This window comes from Bos indicus, chromosome 4 (assembly GCF_029378745.1).
Source record: "Bos indicus isolate NIAB-ARS_2022 breed Sahiwal x Tharparkar chromosome 4, NIAB-ARS_B.indTharparkar_mat_pri_1.0, whole genome shotgun sequence".
Lineage (NCBI taxonomy): Eukaryota > Metazoa > Chordata > Mammalia > Artiodactyla > Bovidae > Bos > Bos indicus.
Window position 1 is genome coordinate 106,389,465 of NC_091763.1, and position 18,505 is coordinate 106,407,969.

General features: G+C 38.9%; 1 long non-coding RNA gene and 1 gene segment (V, D, J or C); one reads left to right on the forward strand and one right to left on the reverse strand.

Moving 5' to 3' along the window:
- The window catches only part of LOC109557711 (T cell receptor beta constant 1-like), a gene marked incomplete in the record, with an annotated part of 426,686 nt that overhangs the window by 291,945 nt on the left and 116,236 nt on the right, over positions 1 to 18,505 (forward strand).
- Positions 312 to 14,608, reverse strand: LOC139182783 (uncharacterized). Of its 3 annotated transcripts, none has more exons than XR_011566351.1 (4): positions 11,603 to 14,608; positions 7,973 to 8,064; positions 6,209 to 6,380; positions 312 to 607 (listed from the first exon to the last, which is right to left on the reverse strand). It is a non-coding gene; the product is annotated as an uncharacterized lncRNA (long non-coding RNA). The 3 variants fall into 3 exon arrangements; XR_011566350.1 differs by lacking the exon at positions 312 to 607 and adding an exon at positions 3,688 to 5,550; XR_011566349.1 differs by lacking the exon at positions 312 to 607 and having other exon boundaries at positions 5,557 to 6,380.

The window sequence follows — 18,505 nt, forward strand, 5'->3', positions numbered from 1 at the left end:
GCCACCAGGGAAGCCCATATCTCAGACCATCAGGTCATGCTTCATTCGTGACCCTGTAAATACCCTGTGCCCCTTGCCTTTGCAGAGGCGGATTTGAGGTCTTGTTTTCCCTGGTGGCTCAGTGGTAAAGAACCCACAGGCCAATGCAGGAGACATGGGTTCCATCCCTGGGTCGGGAAGATCCCCTGGAGAAGGAAACGACAACTCACTCTATTATTCTTGCCGGGAGAATCCCATGGACAGAAGAGCCTGGAGGGCGACAGTTCATGGGTCGCAGAGTCAGCCCAACGGGGTAGGAGGGCGGGGATACCCTTGCTTGGCTGGCTTGAGAAGAAGCCCTTACTTTGCTGCAAACATTAGAGTCTCAGCAGTTTGGCTCCTTGTACTTAGGGCAAAATGAACCTGCTAACAGTTGGGAGAATGATTTGCAGCTATCCTGGGATGACAATAGGGCTTGAAAATAGCAGGATCTAATTCTACACTTCCTAATCCCCAGAGCACGTATCACAGTCTACAGTACCAGTAGTTGTTCTGGTCACAGGTCATTGATAAGTAAGCCAATGAAGGTCATCACTAGTTCTGCTCCACATTGTGTTGAATTTCCAGCCTGGTAAAACAAGAAAAAAGCATGAAAATGAAAAAAGAAGGGGGAAAGAGTGATTATAGACAGATGACAAGTTTAGAGGGTGTGAAGGAATCTAAAGAAGCATTGCATTATTTATAATAACATTTAATAAGTTAATGAAAATTAACATAAAGTCAGTTTATTTTACATACTAGCAATAGATTTTTAAAGAGAGATCATTTAGTAACAGAAAATATAAAAGATAATACACCTAAATCTATACAAAGATAAAGAATTCAGAAATTTATTAAATTTTAGAGGAAGGCATTTTAAAATCTGAAATAAGTGAAGTTACATGCCGTGATCATGAAGAAGTTAAATTGAGTGAAGTTGCTCAGTCGTGCCTGACTCTCTGCGACCCCATGGACAGTAGCCTGCACCCAGCTCCTCCGTCCATGGGATTTTCCAGGCAAGAGTACTGGAGTGGGTTGCCATTTCCTTCTCCAGGGAATTTTCCCGACCCAGGGATCACACCCAGGTCTCAATGCATTGTAGACAGACGCTTTTCCGTCTGAGCCACCAGGGAAGTCCATGAATAAGTTAAACCAGTACTAAAAGTATTCCAGTTTCAGCACTATCATCTATGTATTCACTACAGCACTAAACAAAGTCACAACAGGAATTTATGAAATTTGACAAAAGTAGTCAAAATTTAAGTGGAAAAAAGAGGAAAGAATACTCAAGATAATATTAAAGAACTACAAAGTGATGTGAATTTGCAATCTAATCATCAAATTATTTTATAATTTTGTATAAGTAAGTGGACAAATGGAAAATCATAAATTTAAAATAGCTATGCATTTTAGCTATGCATATATAGGCACTTAATATATGCAGACTACATCATGAGAAATGCTGGGCTGGAAGAAGCAAAAGCTGGAATCAAGATTGCTGGGAGAAATATCAATAACCTCACATATGCAGATGACACCACCCTTATGACAGAAAGTGAAGAGGAACTAAAAAGCCTCTTGATGAAGGTGAAAGAGGAGAGTGAAAAAGTTGGCTTAAAACTCAACATTCAGAAAACGAAGATCATGGCATCTGATCCCATCACTTCATGGGAAATAGATGGGGAAACAGTGGAAATAGTGTCAGACTTTATTTTTTGGGGCTCCAAAGTCACTGCAGATGGCGACTGCAGCCATCAAATTAAAAGAAGCTTACTCCTTGCAAGAAAAGTTATGACCAACTTAGATAGCATATTAAAAAGCAGAGACATTACTTTGCCAACAAAGGTCCATCTAGTCAAGGCTATGGTTTTTCCTGTGGTCATGTATAGATGTGAGAGTTGGACTGTGAAGAAAGCTGAGCGCTGAAGAATTGATGCTTTTGAAGTGTGGTGTTGGAGAAGACTCTTGAGAGTCCCTTGGACTGCAAGGAGATCCAACCAGTCCATTCTGAAGGAGATCAGCCCTGGGATTTCTTTGGAGGGCATGATGCTGAAGCTGAAACTCCAGTACTTTGGCCACCTCATAAGAAGAATTGACTCATTGGAAAAAACTCTGATGCTGGGAGGGATTGGGGGCAGGAGGAGAAGGGGATGACAGAGGATGAGATGGCTGGATGGCATCACTGACTCGATGGATGTGAGTCTGAGTGAACTCTGGGAGTTGGTGATGGACAGGGAGGCCTGGTGTGCTGCGATTCATGGGGTTGCAAAGAGTCGGACATGACTGAGCGACTGAACTGAACTGAACTGAACTGAATATATGGTAAAGCTACCACTGCAGGTATGTAGGGGACTAATGCAATATACAAGTTCTTCTGGGACAAGTAGTTCTCCACAAGAAGAAAAATTAATCTAAACTCTTTCTCACAACATAAGCACACAAAAAAAAATTCTAAAAGGATTAAATGCTTAAATGCAACATTTAAATTATTAACTATTTGGTAAATATTATAGGAATATATTTTTATGAACTTGAGCTATGGAAACATTGCTTATAAAGAATTAAAGAATTCACACCTTCCAAAAAAAAGAATGATAGACTTTACTAAATAAGAAATATCAACAAAAAATTTACAAAGAGTTAAAACACAAGTCACAAATTGAAAAGATATTAGCATACATGTAAATGACAAAGTTTAGTATCTGAGATATATGAAGAACTGTTTTAAATAAATGATAATCTACCAAAAGTATGAGAAAAGAGCAATGTACAGAAGAACCAGTGGCCTATAAATGTATTACTTCAGAATATCAATCTCCTTAGCAATCATAAAAATGCAAGCTAAAGCTATAGTGAGATACAACTTTAACCTAACAGACTGAGAAAATTAAAAGAACAGTACATGCCAATTGAGTGCTAGATGAGGAACATTTGAATATAGTTCATAAACTGTTGTGGGACTATTTATTTCCTTAAATAATTTGGAAACCATTTTGACTTGCTATGTATAATAGACATGGTGACCCTAAGGCTCAATTTTTACAATCCCAGGTATACAGAAACTTTACACCTAAGTATGTAAAGAATTGTGTAAGAATACACTCCTATTTGTCGTAGCGTTAAAATCTGGGTAAAAAAAAAAAAACCAACAACTAGGGTGCATGAGGTTAAATGGATAATAGATTCTGACAAACCAGTAAATGGACTCCTACATATTAGTGAAACTGATTTATCTAAAACTACATGAGACAACATGATTTAATATCATAGGCATATGTTGAATGAAAAAAGAGCATGGCCAAGAAAAAGAACTCCCACAAAAAATTTAAAAGCCAAACAACACTGATTAATACAAAATTTGCAGATTCTTACATAAATGAGAAAAACGGTAATGAAAAGCAAGTGAATAAAAATATGAACTTCAGGAGTGTAGTTACATGGACATGGTATAAAAACAACAATAAAGTCTATAAAAATAACACAGGGCTTAAAAATTCTTAGTGCTAATCTAACTCCTAAGCTGATTGATTCAAACAAGAGGATTCGCTTTATTTTTTTTCCTAAATGCATTGCATATTCATCATAAATATTATTTTGCATAAGTTCAACATTTAACTTTTTAATTTAAAGAGGCAGATATATGATTTTTTTTTCTTTTTTCTTTTTAAATTTTATTTTAAACTTTACAATATTGTATTAGTTTTGCCAAATATCAAAATGAATCCGCCACAGTTATACCCGCGTTCCCCATCCTGAACCCTCCACCCTCCTCCCTCCCCTCCCCTCCCTCTGGGTCGTCCCAGTGCACCAGCCGCAACCATCCAGTACCATGCATCGAACCTGGACTGGCGACTCGTTTCATACATGATATTATGCATGTTTCAATGCTATTCTCCCAAATCTCCCCACCCTCTCCCTCTCCCACAGAGTCCATAAGACTGATCTATACATCGGTGTCTCTTTTGCTGTCTCGTACACAGGGTTATTGTTACCATCTTTCTAAATTCCATATATATGCATTAGTATACTGTATTGGTGTTTTTCTTTCTAGCTTACTTCACTCTGTATAATAGGTTCCAGTTTCATCCACCTCATTAGAACTGATTCAAATGTATTCTTTTTAATGGCTGAGTAATACTCCATTGTGTATATGTATCACAGCTTTCTTATCCATTCATCTGCTGATGGACATCTAGGTTGCCTCCACGTCCTGGCTATTATAAACAGTGCTGTGATGAACATTGGGGTACACGTGTCTCTTTCCCTTCTGGTTTCCTCAGTGTGTATGCCCAACAGTGGGATTGCTGGATCATAAGGCAGTTCTATTTCCAGTTTTTTAAGGAATCTCCACACTGTTCTCCACATGGCTGTACTAGTTTGCATTCCCACCAACAGTGTAAGAGAGTTCCCTTTTCTCCACACCCTCTCCAGCATTTATTGCTTGTAGACTTATGGATTGCAGCCATTCTGACCGGCGTGAAATGGTACCTCATTGTGGTTTTGATTTGCATTTCTCTGATAATGAGTGATGTTGAGCATCTTTTCATGTGTTTGTTAGCCATCTGTATGTCTTCTTTGGAGAAATGTCTATTTAGTTCTTTGGCCCATTTTTTGATTGGGTCATTTATTTTTCTGGAGTTGAGCTGTAGGAGTTGCTTGTATATTTTTGAGATTAGTTTTTTGTCCGTTGCTTCATTTGCTATTATTTTCTCCCATTCTGAAGGCTGCCTTTTCACCTTGCTAATAGTTTCCTTTGTTGTGCAGAAGCTTTTAAGTTTAATTAGGTCCCATTTGTTTATTTTTGCTTTTATTTCCAATATTCTGGGAGGTGGGTCATGGAGGATCCTGCTGTGATGTATGTCAGAGAGTGTTTTGCCTATGTTCTCCTCTAGGAGTTTTATAGTTTCTGGTCTTACGTTGAGATCTTTAATCCATTTTGAGCTTATTTTTGTGTATGGTGTTAGAAAGTGTTCTAGTTTCATTCTTTTACAAGTGGTTGACCAGTTTTCCCAGCACCACTTGTTAAAGAGATTGTCTTTAATCCATTGTATATTCTTGCCTCCTTTGTCAAAGATAAGGTGTCCATATGTGTGTGGATTTATCTCTGGGCTTTCTATTTTGTTCCATTGATCAATATTTCTGTCTTTGTGCCAGTACCATACTGTCTTGATAACTGTGGCTTTGTAATACAGCCTGAAGTCAGGTAGGTTGATTCCTCCAGTTCCATTCTTCTTTCTCAAGATCACTTTGGCTATTTGAGGTTTTTTGTATTCCATACGAATTGTGAAATTATTTGTTCTAGCTCTGTGAAGAATACCGTTGGTAGCTTGATAGGGATTGCATTGAATCTATAAATTGCTTTGGGTGGTATACTCATTTTCACTATATTGATTCTTCCAATCCATGAACATGGTATATTTCTCCATCTATTAGTGTCTAAAGAGGCAGATATATGATTTTTTAACTGCAGTGGAAACTATGATTGATAACAGCAAGCTGTTCACTGTCTGAGAGGGAAGGGAGAAGGCAAATCTACAAGTTAAAAAAGGAAATAAATTGTTAATATGTAAATAACTTTAATTTTTAAAGAAATAGTGAAAGAGCAGAATCAGGAGAAAGAAAATTAAAGCAGTTTGAAATCCACACCAGTAGTTTAACAGGTTTCTCTGCCCTCCCAGGCTGTGCAACTTTAGTCTCATTTTCCATATGATGACCACGAAAAGTAATCATGTCACAAGCAGGTGCTGAAGGGGGATGAGGAGCCTTAGAGAAAATGTCGCTGCCCTGCTTTCTCCCTGAGCCAGCCATATGCTTCAGCCTTCTGTGCTGTGCGGCTTTTTGTTTTCTTTTGGGGAGCAGGTGAGGTGAATTTATTGGATTCCAGTTTCAGGAGTTTCTCCTGTGGCTGCAAAATGAGGCTTTCTCCTGGGCTTTCACTGCACTTTCTCTCTCTTTCCTTACAGGCTCCATGGACACTGAGGTCACCCAGAGTCCCAGTCTCTGGTCAAAGGAAAAGACCAGAAAGCAAAGATGGATTGTGTCCCCATAAAAAGACACTCTTACGTTCACTGGTATCGCAAGAAGCTGGAAGAAGCATTAGAATTTTTGGTTTACTTTCAGAAGCAAGACATTGTGGAAGATACAGCCATGTTCAAACAGCGATTTTCAGCTGAGTGCCCCCAAAACTCACCCTGCAGCCTGGAAATCAACTCCACCGAGGCAGCAGACTCGGCTCTGTATTTCTGTGCCAGCAGACAGTCCACAGTGCTGCGCGTCAGCTCTTCTTAGAGCACAAACTCACCGTGGACCCAGCTCAGGAAATCAGTGGTGTCGGAAGAGGGTAGGAACTAACAGAAGCCCACCTTGAAAGAGCATAAAGCAGAAGGAAAAATCTGTAAATGGCCACACAGGATGAGCAGAAGGGGAGGTGGAAAACAGCTGGTGGGAACACAAACCCAAGGGTGGGGCAGGAAGCTGTAACGGGTCTCAGATTCCCCAGGTTGCAGGGTATCTGGCAAAGGAGACACAGGATGTAACCTTGATGGGTTCCTAACAATCTTTATTAAAATATGCAGTTCTGAGCTTTTCATCTGGCAAAGCTGTACCTTTAAGAATAAGGATAATCGTCAAGTCATCTGTCTTCCCCTGGTACCCTAATCACCGGGATCTGCACATTCATGGATCCAGACCCAGAGACTCCTCAGGGTTCATCACTGCTTCTCTCAGCTGTCCCTGCCAGAGAAACTGAGCAAGAAACTCAGCAACTCCCTTCATCCAGATTCCTGCAATCGTGCAACTCTTAAAAGCATCATTGAGGCATAACATACCCACAACAAAATACACCCATTTTAGGCACATACTGATGTATTTTGACAAGTTTTTACACCCATGTAACCAGCATGACAATCAAGACACAGAAAGTTTCCCCCTTCCCAAAACATCCCCCATGGCATTTTACTGAGGTTCTTTTAACTTCTCTCACTATTGCTTTGTATATTTTCTTTAGCAATCATGTTCTGCACATATTTTGTTGAATTTTTCTTAGTTTTTCCTCAAATTATTTTAAGAGATACATTATGAATGCACTTTTTAATACTCATAAGGAATGTATTTAGTAAAATATTTTTTGCCAAGACTTTATATTTTAATACTTTGATTTAGTCTTACATTTCTCAGTTGATGTCTCAACCTCAGTATAGAGGTTTATAGAAAAGGACCTTTTCCAGAAGTTAGTGTATACCGGCAACCAAAACTGAGATCACAAAAATAGCCTCACTTTCTGTGTGCCCAACTGTTAGGACTGCTCTGCTTTAGAGGAAAAGAGACTAAATCAAACATATTGTTAAAGTTAAGAAGAAATATATTTTGCTTATGAAAATAAGCTAGTGAATTAAAAATAATTAAGGAGAATATTTGACAAAGCACATGATTTGCAAAGAAAAATGTGGATGCTGCCTCTCTGCTGGTCAATCTGTGAATACATTTCTTATTTTTCCCATCGGCCAGTTCCACAATTAATATTGTTAAAAGGTCTGTACTACAGATTTACTGCAGTCTCTGTCAAAGTGCCTATGAACAGAACTAAAACAAATAGTTGTAAAATTGGTATGACACCACATGAGACCCCAGATAGTGAAAGCAATCAAGAGGAAAAAGAACAAGGAAAAAGCTAGAGATACTACAGTCTCTGATGTCAGTGAATGCTCAAAGCCATAATAATCAAAACAGAATGGAACGGGTGCAAAAATGGACACAGAACAGGGAGCCCAGAAATAAACCCAGGCTTGTATGGTCAGTTCAACTACGGCAAAGAATGCAGGAATATACAGTTTGGAAACAACTTCCTCCTCAATAAGCAGGACTAGTGAAACTGGACAACTACATAACAGAATGAAGTTAGGACATTTCCTCACCCCACACACAAATATAAACTCAAAATGGATTAAAGACCAACCTGTAAGGCCAGAAACCATAAAACTCCCAGAAGAAAACCCAGGCATAACATTCTTTGACATCTATTGTAGCAATGTATCTTTTGATCTGTCTCTACAAAGAAAAGAAACAAAAGCAAAAATAAACAAAGGGGACCTAATCAAGATTAAAACCTTCTCACAGAAAAAAAGAAGAGACAAAAAAAGTTGTTGAAACAAAAATCCAACCTGATGAATGGAAGAAAATGTTTGCAAAAAATAACACCAGTAAAGCATTAATATCCAAAATATCTAAACAGTTCAGGCAACTCAATTTAAAAACCACAAAAGAACCCAGTTACAAATTGGGCATAAGATCTCTCATCTCCTTGCTTGGTTGCCTTGGAAACAAACCTCTTCTTGCTCCAAACACGGGCATGTAGTGTTTTGTCTTCCTGTGGGTCAGCCAAGATGAACCTGGTCCAGCAGCATTGGGGATAATGATGCGGATATCCTGGCACGCCAGGAACTCCTTTAATAGTAAGATCTAATGTTACACTTTGTAACCCCCATAGCATCTACCACATATCCAATATCTGTATGTCTACATCAAACATAGCTGATGAATAAGTAAATGAATGTGACCACAATTTCTAGTCAAGACTGTGCTGAATTTCAAACCAGCAGAACAAGAGAAAAGAGTGTGAATAAGAAAAGGAGGAAAAAAAGTGATTAAGGACAGATGGCAAATTTAGAAGAACCAAAGGAATCTAGAGATGTATTGCATTATTAACAACAACAAATTTAATAAGTACTGAATTTAACATGGATATAAAAAGTCAGTTTATTTCTATATTCCAGCAACAAACAGTTAAAAATATTTTTAGGGAGATACCATTTACAAATTTTAAAATAACATAAAATACATAAAAACAAATTGATAGGTAAATGAGACTTTAATACAGAAAAATATTAAATCTTAAAGGAAAACATTTTAAAAATCTGAAATAAGTGAAGATTTATACCATGATCATGAAAAAAATTAAACCCGTAGTGTTTCTGCACTATTATCTATGAATTCAATGCAGCACAAAACAAAATCACAATAGGTATTTTCATGAAATTTGATGAAAGTAAACTGAAATTTATGTGGAATAAAGAGAATAGGGAAGATAATATTGAACAAGTAGAAAACAAGGTGGTTCCTCTTTGAATCACCAAACCATTTCCTAATTTAGGACAATGAAAAAGGTATAAGAATTTACTAATGGAAAATCATAGATTTGAAAGGGCAGCATGCTTATATAGGCATATTATATATGATGGAGCCATCACTGCATGTATGAAGAGGAATAAGGCACTATACAAAATGTTCTTCTGGGACAAGTTGTTATAAAAGATTTTAAAAATTAAAATTCCATACATTATAAAAGAATTAAATGCTTCAGTTCAACATTCAAAATGTCAGCGGTTTGATAAATAACTTGTGAATTTATCTTTATGACCTTGGAGTATGAAAGCGTTGCTTATAAAGAATTAAATGTGTACACTCCATAACAAGAATGTAGACCCAGCTAAATTAGAAGTATCAATAAAAAACACTGCAGCACTCTCCTGGGGTCCGTTGGCTAAGACTCGGTGTTCTCAGTGCAGGGGGCCCAGGTTCCATCCCTGGCCAGGGAACTAGACCCCACAGGCTGCAACAGCGAGACTTCGTGCCACAGCCAAGACCCTGAGCAGCCAAAGAGATATATAAACATAGTTTTTAAAAATTACAAAGAGTGAAACACAAGCCACAAAATCAAAAGGTATTATTAACAAATGTAACTGACAAAATCTGGTAACCAGAATATGTAAGGAACTGTTACAAATAAGTAATAGCTGCTGCTGCTGCTGCTGCTAAGTCGCTTCAGTTGTGTCCGACTCTGTGTGACCCCATAGACGGCAGCCCACCAGGCTCCCCCGTCCCTGGGATTCTCCAGGCAGGAACACTGGAGTGGGGTGCCATTTCCTTCTCCAATGCATGAAAGTGAAAAGTGAAAGTGAAGTTGCTCAGTCGTGTCTGCCTTTGCGACCCCATGGACTGCAGCCTACAGAAAACACTAGTGGCCTATAAACATAAAAAAATATATTCAACCTCCTTAACAATCATGAAAGTGCAAACTAAGACTACAGTCAGATACCATTTTATCCTAATGGACTGGCAAAAGAATTCTGCCAATTGAGTTCTAGATGTGTAACACTAGAAAACACAATAAAATGTTCTTGAGATTATTTGACTTAACTAACTTGGAAAGCATTTTGTCTCAGTATGTAAAGTTAACGTGGTGACCCTAATGCTCAATTTTTATATTCCCAGGTATAGAGAAATATTACAACTTGGTTTATAAAGAAAGGTATGAGAATGTAGTCCCGTTTGTACTAGTACCAAAATCTAGAGGAAAAAACTACTGTGAATAAATTCGAGAATGGATAATAAATTCTGATAAACTAATAAATGGAATTCTACTTATTAATGAAATTGAATTAACTAAAATTATGTGCAAAACATGAATTGTTGGCACAGATACACTATTGAATAAAAAAAGAACATTACTGGAACAAAATATAAACAGAATGAACCCCTTAGATAATTTTCAAAAACGTAAAACACTGATGAATAAATACAGATTCTTACATAAATCTAAAGGTGGTAATAGAAAGTGAGTAAAAATTTGAACTTCGGGATTATGGTTACCTAGACCTGGTAGAAAAGAATAATAGAATCTAGAAAAACAACAAGGACAAAATTCTCTGGGAAAATCTACCTTCCAAACTGATTGCTTCAGGCAAGATCATTCATTTTATTATTTGATTAGATCTATTGCAAATACTTCTTTTGTATAGTTCAAAATTTGGTTTGCTAACATAAAGTAGCTGCTATCCCACTTTATAAGTGCAGCAGAAGTTATGATTGACATACCCCAAGTTATATGGCTCATTGTCTGAGAGGGAAGGGAGGAGGAGAGGGGGCAAATGGACAAATTTAAAGAGCAAATAAATTATTCATGAGAAATGACTTTATATTTAAAGAAGTGATGGAAGAGCAGAATCAGGAAACAGAAAGTTAAAGCAGATTGGAATGCATACTGATTATTTCACAGCTTTCCTTGTCCTGTCAGCCTATGAAATATTATAGTCTCAGGTACCCGGGAACTGTGAGGACCACAGGAAGTGACCACGTCACAAGGAGGTGCTGAATGGGGATGAGACGCCTGAGAGGAAACGCCGCTGCCCTGCTTTCTCCTGGAGTCAGCCATGAGCCTCAGCCTCCTGTGCTGGGTGGCTCTTTTTCTCTGGGGAGCAGGTGAGGCAAATGTATTGGATTTAAGTCTCAGGACTTTCTCCTATGGCTGCCAAATCAGGCTCCCTCTAGGGCTTTTTGTGAACTTTCTCTTTCCTTACAGGCTCCATGGACACTGAGGTCACCCAGAGTCCAGGTCATCTGGTCAAAGGAAAAGACCAGAAAGCAAAGATGGATTGTGTCCCCATAAAAGGACATGTTCATGTATACTGGTATCACAAGAAGCCAGAAGGAGCATTTGAGTTTTTGGTTTATTTGTTGAATGGAAAAGTTACAGAAGAATCAGCCATGTTCAAACAGCGATTTTCAGCTGAGTGCCCCCAAAACTCACCCTGCAGCCTGGAAATCAACTCCACCGAGGCAGCAGACTCGGCTCTGTATTTCTGTGCCAGCAGCCAGTCCACAGTGCTGCACATCAGCTCTTCTTAGAGCACAAACTCACCGTGGACCCAGCTCAGGAAATCAGTGGTGTCATAGGAGGGTAGGAACTAACAGAAACCCACCTTGAAAGAGAATAAAGCAGAAGGAAAAACCTGTAAATGGCCACACAGGATGAGCAGAAGGGGAGGTGGAAAACAGCTGGTGGGAACACAAACCCAAGGAGGAGGAAGGAAGCTGTGAGGGGTCTCAGATTCCCCAGTTTGCAGGGTATCTGGCAAAGGAGACACAGGATGTGCCTTAATGGGTTTCTAACCATCTTTATTAAAACATGCAGTTCTGTGCTTTTCATCTGGCAAAGCTGTGGCTTCAGACATAGGGATAATCAGCAGGTCACCTGTCTTCCTTGGGGACCCTGATCACCTGGCTCAGCACATTCATCGCTCCAGACCTAGAGACTCCTCAGGGTTCATGGCTGCTTCTCATCTGTCCCTGACAGAGAAACTGAGCAGAAAAATCAGCATCTCCCTTCAACCAGACTCCTGCAATCGTGCAAATTTTAAAAGCAACTTTGAGGCATAACATACCAAAACAAAATGCACCAATTTAGGTCTGTATTTCAGTACATTGTGCCAAGTTTTAACCCATGCAACCAGCATGAGAATCAAGACACAGACTATTTCTCCCTCCCCCAAAATCCCTCCATGCTATTTCACTAAGGTCTTTTTAACTTCTTTTACCATTGCTTTGTATATTTTTTATTGACTTTGTCCAGCACATATTTTGTTGAATTTTTTTTACTTTTCTCTAATATTTTTAAGACATGTATTATGAATTTACTTTTTAATACTCACATGGAATTTATTTATTCAAATATTTCTTACAAGACTTTGCATTATCACACTTTGACTTAGTCTTTACTTTTCTCAATTGATGTCTCAACCATAATATATTATAGAAAAACACCCTCTCCAGAAATTAGTGTTCACCAGCAACCATACCTGAGATCATAAGAGCAGCCTCATTTTCTGTGTGCCTGTTAGTACTGTTCTGCTTTAAAGTAAAAGAAACTAATTCAACCATACTGGAAGAGTTAAGAAGAGATACATTTTGCTTATGAAAATAAACCAGTGAATTAACTATATTTAAGGAGTTATTTGACTGCAAAGCACATGACTTGCAAAGAAGAATTTCAGTTGCTGCATCTCTGCTGGTCAAGTCTGTGAATTCATTTCTTGCTCCTCTCATGGGCCATTTCTAAAATTAATATTGCTAAAAGGTCTGTACTACAGATGTAATACAGTCCCTATCGAAATGTCTACAACAATTTTCACAGAACTAGACCAAATAGTTCTAAAATTTACGCGAAACACAGAGAAGACCCCAGATAGTAAAGAGCATTCAAGAGAATAAAAAAATGCCCACAAACAAAAGGTGTCATACTCTCTGACTTCAGTTAATATTATTAATACAGAGCTATAATAATCAAAACAGAATGGTATTGCCACAAAAATGGACATACAACTGAGAGTCTAGAAATAAACCCACGAAAACACGGTCAGTGAAACTATGACAAAGAATGCGAGAATGTACAGTTTAGAAAAGATTGTCTCCAATAAGTAGTACTGGTAAAACTGGACAGCTACATAACAGAATGAAATTAGAACGTTTTCACACCCCACACACTTACATAAACTCAAAATGGATTAAAGACTGACGTGCAGGCCAGGAATAACAAAACTCCTAGAAGAAAACACAGAATGCTCTTTGACATCTATTGTAGCAATGTATATTCAGATCTGTCTCACTGGGGAAGGAAAACAAAAGCAAAAATAAACAAATGCAATTGAATTAACCTTAAAATCTTCTTACAGCAAAAACAAACAAACAAAAGAGAACCACTGACGAAAAAAAGATAACGTGCTGAATGGAAGAAAATATATGCAAACAAAATAATCAGTAAACCATTAATATTCAAAATATATAAACAGTCAGGCAACTCAATATGAAAAACACAAACAACACAATTTTAAAATTGGGCAGAAGATCTTTCATCTCTTTGCCTGATTCCTTTGCAAATAAATCCCTTCCCTGACGCAAATGGGCTTCCCTTATGGCTCAGCTGGTAAAGAATCCGCCTGCAATGCAGGAGACCCCAGTTCAATTCCTGGGTAGGGAAGATCTGCTGGAGAAGGCATAGGCTACCCACTCAAGTCTTCTTGGGCTTCCCTGGTGGCTCAGCTGGTAAAGAATTCACCTGCAATGTGGGAGACCTGGGTTTGATCCCTGGTTTGCGAAGATCCTCTAGAGAAGGGAACGACCCACTCCAGTATTCTGGCCTGGAGAATTCCACGGACTGTGTAGTCCATGGGGTCGAAAGAGTTGGACATGACTGAGCGACTTTCACTCTCACTTTCTGCAGCAAACCTGGGCATCTAGTGTCTTGGCTTCATGTGGGTCAGCCAAGATGAACCTGGGCCAATACCAGTCGGAAGAGTGATGTGCTTCCCTGGTGGCACTAGTGGTCAAGAACCTGCCTGCCAATGCAGGAGATGTAGAGACATTTGTCTGATCTCTGAGTAGGGAAGATCCCCTGGAGGAGGGCAAGCCAACCCACTCTGGTATTCTTGTCTCGAGAATTCCATGGGCAGAGGAACCTGGCAGACTATAGTGCATGGGTGGCAAAGAGTCAGACATGACGATCATTTTCCCTTTCACTTGGCATGTGGATAACGCCTTTAATAGCAGGATATAATCTCATACCTTGTAACCCTCATAACATCTACCACATATTTAGTACCTGTAGTTCTCCGAGTCAAATACAACTGATAAATAAGTAAATGAATGGCACTAGTATTTCTAGTGAAGATTTTGCCAAATTCCGGCCAGTAGAACAAGAAAAAAAGTCTGAGAATGAGAAAAGGAGGGGAAGAAAATTTTAAAACACAGATGGCAAGTTTAGAAGAAGAACCAAAGGAATCTAAAGATGCAATTCATTATTAATAATAACAGATTTAATCAGCTTATTGAACTTAACATAAATATAAAAAGTTTATTCCATATGTTATCAACAGTTAAAATATTCTTTTTAATTTTATTTTATTTTTAAACTTTACATAATTGTATTAGTTTTGCCAAATATCAAAATGAATCCGCCACAGGTATACATGTGTTCCCCATCCTGAACCCTCCTCCCTCCTCCCTCCGCATACCATCCCTCTGGGTCGTCCCAGTGCACTAGCCCCAAGCATCCAGTGTCGTGCATCGAACCTGGACTGGCATCTTGTTTCATACATGATATTTTACATGTTTCAAATCCATTCTCCCAAGTCTTCCCACCCTCTCCCTCTCCCATATAGTCCATAAGACTGTTGTATACATCAGTGTCTCTTTTGCTGTCTTGTACACAGGGTTATTGTTACCATCTTTCTAAATTCCATATATATGCGTTATTATACTGTATTGGTGTTTTTCCTTCTGGCTTACTTCACTCTGTATAATAGGCTCCAGTTTCATCCACCTCATGAGAACTGATGCAAATGTTTTCTTTTTAATGGCTGAGTAATACTCCATTGTGTATATGTACCATTGCTTTCTTATCCGTTTCATCTAATAGCCAGGACATGGAAGCAACCTAGATGTCCATCAGTTAAAATATTTTTTAAAGAGAGATGATTTAAAAATTCTAATGTAACATATAAAATACATAAAAACAAATCTTTTAGGTAAATGAGACTATAATCCAGAAAAGGATTAGATTTTAGAGGAAAACATTTTAAAAACCTGAAATAAGTGAAAATGTATACCATGATCATGAATTAGTAAAACCAATGGTAAGCGTGTTCCTAATTCTGCACTATCAACTGTCTGTTCAGGGCTGATCAAAATCACGAAAGATATTTTCATGAAATTTGATGAAAGTCATCTGAAATTTAAGTGGTCAACACAGAGAAAAGAGAAAGGAATGTTGAACAGGGACAAAGTAAGGTGATTTCTCCTTGAACTATCAAATCATTTCTTAATTTAGGATAATGAAAAAGGCATAAATAAACAGACAAATGAAAATCATGATTTAAAAGGGGAGCAAGTTTAAGCTGGATCATAGAAAAAGCAAGAGAGTTCCAGAAAAACATCTGTTTCTGCTTTATTGACTATGCCAAAGCCTTTGACTGTGTGGATCACAATAAACTGTGGAAAATTCTGAAAGAGATGGGCATACCAGACCACCTGACATGCCCCTTGAGAAACCTGTATGCATGTCAGGAAGCAACAGTTAGAACTGGACATGGAACAACAGACTGGTTCCAAATAGGAAAAGGAGTACGTCAAGGCTGTATATTGTCACCCTGCCTATTTAACTTCTATGCAGAGTACATCATGTGAAATGCTGGGCTGGATGAAGCACAAGCTGAAGTCAAAATTTCACATGACTGAGTCACATGACTGAGTGACTGAACTGATCTAAACTGAAAAATCATAAAAATGCTAACTAAAACTAGAGTGATACACCATTTTATCCTAATAGACTGGCAAAGTTAAAAGAACAAAAATGACAGGACTTCCATGGCGTCTAGTGGTTAAGATTCCGGGCTCCCCTTGTGGGGGAGAGGAGGGGGACTTGGTTCTACTCCTGTTCAGGGTACTAGTAAACTGCATGCCACTGGGCACAGCCAGAAATTTATAAAACTCGAAAGAATAGTACCAATTGAATTTTAGATGTGCAACCCTAGAAAACACACAACAGTTGTTGGGATTATTTATCTGGCTTAATTTGGAGCTTCCTTGGGGCTACCCTCGTGGCTCAGACAGTAAAGCATCTGCCTGCAATGCTGGAGACCAGGGTTCAATCCCTGGGTTGGGAAGATCCCCTGGAGAAGGAAATGGCAGCCCACTCCAGTATTCTTGCCTGGAAAATTCCATGGACGGAGGAGCCTGGGGGGTTAGAGTCGATGGGGTTACAGAGAGTTAGACACAACTGAGCGACTTCATTTTAATTTGGAAAGCATTTTGTCTTAGAATGTAAAGTTGACATGGTGACCCTAAGGCTCAATTTTTATATTCCCAGGTATACAGAAATATTATACCTGGTATGTAAAGAAAGGTATAAGAATGAAGTCCTGTTTGTACTAGCACCAAAATCTAGAGAAGAAAACTAGTGTACATTAACTCAGAATGAATAATTAATTCTGACTGCTACTGCTAAGTCACTTCAGTCGTGTCCGACTCTTAGCGACCCCATGAACTGCAGCCTACCAGGCTCCTCCATCCATGGGATTTTCCGGGCAACAATACTGGAGTGGGGTGCCATTGCCTTCTCCAAATTCTGACTAATTATTAATAATAAATAGAACCTTATATATTAGTGATGGCTCATCAGGTAAAGAATCCGTCCGCTTTGCAGGAGACACAGGAGATGCAGGTTGGAACCCTGGGTCGAGAGGATCCCCTGGAGGAGGAATGGCAACGCACTCCAGGATTCTTGTCTGAAAAATCACAGGGACAGAGGAACCTGATGGGCTACAGTCCGTGGGGTCACTAGGGTCAGACACGACTGAGGGAATGAGCAGGCATGCACATATTAGCAAAAGTGAATTATATAGAATTATCTGCAAAAACAATTGTTATCACAGACATAAAACTGAATAAAAATATGACACAGAAAAAGTATAAACAGACTAAATCCCTTAGATAAATTTCAAAGACATAAAACACTGATTAAAATATAATTCACAGATTCTTACATAAGTCTAAAACTGATAATGGAAAGAAAGTGAGTAAAAACTTAAACTTTAGGATTATGTTTTCCTAGACCTAGTAGAGAAAGAATGATAAAGTCTGGAAAAATAACACAGGGACTTAAAAATTCTCAGAGAAAATCTGTCTCCTAAGCAAAGAGTTTCAGGCTAGATGACTCATTTTATTATTTCTCTAGATGCTTTATATATCCATCACAAATATTTCTTTTGTATAGTTCAAAATTTGGCTTGTTAGTATAAGGTGGCTGCTGTATTCATTTGTAAGCGCAGTAGAAGCTAAGAGTGACGTACAGCAAGTTGTGTGTTTCATTGTCTGAAGGGAAGGGAGGAGGGGAGGAGGCAAACTGACAAGATAAAAAGCAAGTAAGTTACTGATGTGCAACTGATTTTCATTTTTAAAGAAATGATGAAAGAGCAGAATCAGGAAAAAGACAATTGAAGCCGTCTGAAATCCACACCAGTTGTTTCACCAGCTTTCCCTGCCCTCCCAGTCTATGAAAAGCTAGCCTCTCACGTACGTGGGGACTGTGACGACCACAGGAAGCAGCCACGTCACAAGGAGGTGCTGAGGGGGATGAGGCCCTGAGAGGAAAAGCCACTGGGCTGCTTTCTCCCTGAGCCAGCCATGTGCCTTGGCCTCCTGTGCTGTATGGCTCTTTTATTCTGGGGAGCAGGTGAGGTGAATTAACTGGATTCTAGATTCAGGACTTTCTCCTAAGGCTGCAAAATCAGGCTCCTTCAAGGGCTTTTGCTTCACTTTTTCTCTCTTCTCACAGGCTCCATGGACACTGAAGTCACCCAGAGTCCCAGTCATCTGCTCAAAGGAAAAGACCAGAGAGCCAAAATGGATTGTGTCCCCAAAAAAGGACACTCTTATGTTTACTGGTATCATAAGAAGCTGGAAGAAGCATTAGAGTTTTTGGTTTACTTACAGGATGAAAAAATTATAGAAGATACAGCCATGTTCAAACAGCGATTTTCAGCTGAGTGCCCCCAAAACTCACCCTGCAGCCTGGAAATCAACTCCACCGAGGCAGCGGACTCGGCTCTGTGTTTCTGTGCCAGCAGCCAGTCCACAGTGCTGCGCGTCAGCTCTTCTT